We start from the raw sequence: 3,645 nt of genomic DNA, 5'->3' as shown, positions 1-3,645 counted from the left end.
AGAGGAAGGAGGAAGGATGGGCACGGTGGGGTAGGAGCTGTGGGGGGGTGCTGGGGGCAGGCTATGCTGGTGGAGGGGAGGGGGAGTGGTGTGAAAGTCCACAAAGGAGGAAAAAAAGGAGCATTTATTAACCATGATTACTTGAGAAGTTTTAATCATTATAATAATGTCTTACCATAAAGACTCGTGGTGTCCCCTGGGGCACTGCAGGCTGGGATGGGGACACGGACAGGCACAAAGCAGACAGTGATCCCCCCGCCCCCCCCCCAGCTTGCAGAAGAGGGTCTTGGGTGACACAAGTGCATCAGGTCTCAGCTCCCCTCCCAACGCAAAGCCAAACTGATTGCTTTAACATTGAAACAGCCCTGAATTGGATCCTGGGCTGACAAGGAGCCTCCCCACCTTGAATGCAGCGAGCTGGATCTCCCCATTTCACATCCCCAACACCCCCATCCACCCCACCCTGCAGCAAACCCTGCTCTGCTTTGGCCACGAAGGAAAACCAGCTTCTGAGCAGAGCCCTTAATCGCTGGGAGTGGAGCAGCCGGGCGCTGACAACAGAGCCAGCAACTCTGACCACGAACAGAGCCAGAAATCTGCAGAGTTCACATTTCTTGGCCCCGGGAGCGTTGGACAGAACAGTTTCCCATTGATAGCACCCGGCCAGTGCTCCCGTCCCCCACGGTTTTCAAATGCAAATGCAAGCTCCCTCCGTGAAAGAGCCCAAAACTCGTTTCTAAATCGTTCATATCGAGCTGCCCAAAGGGCTGATTGTGCTCCCAGATCTGGGGGGCACTGGCTGGGCTCTGCTCTGCTCTGCCCTGGGAAGCACCCCAGCCCTGAATCTGCTTAGGCTCAGAGCCTGAAGCGTCCTCCAACACTCCCCAAAGCCACTGGACACGGATGGTGGGGCTGGTGCTGTCCCTGGCTCCCAACACCACCAAGAGGCTTCTGCCAGCTGGTTGTTTTTCTGCTCAGAAAACTGTGAGGGAGTTTGCAGGGGAGGCTTTGGATGGATGTCTGCTCTGGCCACAAACAACCCTCCTCAGGCATCCCTGAGCGCCCCCCTAGGACTTCTAGGGTGCCTGGAGAATGAATGAAGCTGGTGGCTTCACCCCAAGCTCGCCTTGAGCTGGTTCACCACATCACCCCAAAATCCACATTGAGAGGGTCCCCGCGGGGGGTTCCCCCCCGAGCGGCGGCTGCGGGGCCGGGAGGGTGTGGGGCAGAGCAGCTAACGAGCTGCTTGGGCCCCCTAATTAGAGCCAGGGAACAAAGAGCCATTCTCAGCACCCGCCTGGGACCCGGCCACCGGCACCCCGGGCGTTCTGCCCCCGGAGGAATCGGGGCCACCCGTGCCCCCCGACCCCCATCAGGGTCCCAGAGAAAAGGGATCCAGGGTCTGAAACTCCTCCCAGGCTTGGGTTGTGGTCTGCTACCAGGATTTGAGACTGTGCCACAGGAGAGCAGCCCTGGGAGAGAAAACTCCCTCTCATCTCCCCCCAAAAAGCCCTAACGAGGCTCAGAGCTTGCAGCAGAAGAAACCAAGGAGGAGCTGGGCACACAGTTTTAGGCTAGGGTAGCCAGGATGGGCAATGTTGGCCAAGCCATGGGAGATGCTGCTTTTTAACCTCCCCAGTTAATGGCTGCTAAGAGGGACACACAGATTAGAAGCTCCTGGGAACCACCCCTCCCTGTGACAAGTGCCACCTCAACCTCCTGATCATCATCCCTCGTGCATTGGCGGCACCAAACCTCCAACTTCTGGGTTGAAAACTCAACTTCTGACCCAAAATCTGTGATTTCAAAGCCTGTACTGACTCTGGGGACCAAACCACTTCGGGTGGGGATGGGCTACACGTGACACCAATTTAATTTCTGTTTTTGCAGCTCCATCTTGCTCACAGTTACCAAAAGGCTGTGCATAAATCCTGAGCTCTGGTAGCTTGGCCCAAGCCCTGGTGAAGAGATGTTCAGCTGTGCCCAGCACTGCTCCTCTTCCTGCTGATATTTCAGGTGATTTCCAAGGTTTTGAGGAGGGTGATGTTGGTGGCAGGTCCTCAGACCTTCAAATAAAGGCTCCCAGGAGTGGGCATCCACTAGGCACAGAGGTGCCTCCCTGGGACAAGGGAGAGAAGCTCCAGCATGGACAGACTTTGGCCAAGAGGAATGAATGATTTCGTGAGCCACCTCAGGGCTCAGCACCAACACACAGCATGCACCAGGCTCAGCACCAGCTGCTGTGGCACCCCCAGTACGACCCAGCTGGGCATTGCCATGTGACCAGTAAAACCTGGACAACTTCAGAGCCAAATCAACACCCTCCCATGGGCTCTCCTAGCCCTGGATGGCTCTAAACAGCCTCACCTGAGACCTTCACCCCACCCATGGCCCCAGGAGGTTTTTTTAAGCTCAGCTGTGGGTGCTGCTCTCTCCTTAAAGGATGTTGCTAGTGTTGAGCCCTCTTCCTGGCCATGCTCTCCTGGACTTCACCCTTGCAAGCAGCTCCTGCCCCAGGTGAGTCCCTTGGGGGGGTTGCTGGCACCTGAGGCAAGGTCTGGGTTTGGCACCATCTTCAGGGTGGGTGTTGGAGCTGTCTCCCAACTTGTCTTTGACCTTGTCCCCTTTGGCTTCTGCCTCCTGGTCACTTGGTTCTGGGTGTCTCTGGGGCTTCCACCAGACCCTGCTGCCTGCCCTGCCTGTGTAGTGGCCCTCAAGACTTTGCTGCACCCCAACAAGGGCAGTGACCTCATCCTTGTACTGAGAGGAGGCAAGACTTGATCCAGGGCAGGTGGGGTGTCCGTCCTCAGGCTGGACCTTGGGAAGGGGTTTCGACCTTGCTGGGCAGCTCTAGGTTTGGTGGAAGGTGTTTGATGCTGCTCAGGCAGCCCTGGGCTGAGCTCTGCTGTGCAATGCCTGCTCTGGCATGAAGGGTGCAAAAAGGAGCTCCCAAAGTCCTCCCTTGGGGTGTGCATGTTTATCCATGCTGGTGCTGGATGCTTGTAGGTGGAGATGAGCTTCCCTCCTCTCTGACTGCAGCTCTGGAGATGTGCTGGCCCTTGAGGGTTCAGGTCTTTCCTTCCTCTCTAGCTGAGGGCGTTTTAGGAGCTACAGCTGATGGTTCCAAGGACATGGAGTGTCCCCAACCATGGCCAGGAGCACTGGCCTGCCTGGCTCAGCATGGCCCCATCAATTCCACCCTCCAGCTGCTTTGGAACAACAGTGCAAGTTCCCACATGATGCTTCATCTTCAAAGCCCCACCCAAATTTTGGTGCCTAGGTTGACTTTTCCAGCCAGCCCCAGCAAGGTTTGTTTTGCTCATTTATTCCTCATGTGATGGTCCCAGTTTCTTTGGACACTGGCTGCTCCATGGGTGTGGGACTCAAAGGCATGACCTCAACAGCTAAACCTTCTCGTGATGACCTGAGCTTTCCTGTCTCTCTGCATATCTCTGGGGCACTGTTGTAGGGCAAGCATCTCTTCTGCTGGCTCTGGGAACACCAGCCAGGTTCTGAGATCACTTACATGGCTTAAAATCCACGAGGTTTTGTTGTCTCCTGAGTGGAGATGAGGAGCCCTCAGTGGGCTGATGCTGGTGTGTGTCAGGAGGGGGTAAACAGGAGCCACAACGTCAGGACGAATTT

Source organism: Merops nubicus, unplaced genomic scaffold (genome assembly GCF_000691845.1).
Source record: "Merops nubicus isolate BGI_N331 unplaced genomic scaffold, ASM69184v1 scaffold28650, whole genome shotgun sequence".
Classification (NCBI taxonomy): Eukaryota; Metazoa; Chordata; class Aves; order Coraciiformes; family Meropidae; genus Merops; species Merops nubicus.
Note: the sequence above shows the minus strand (reverse complement) of the source record.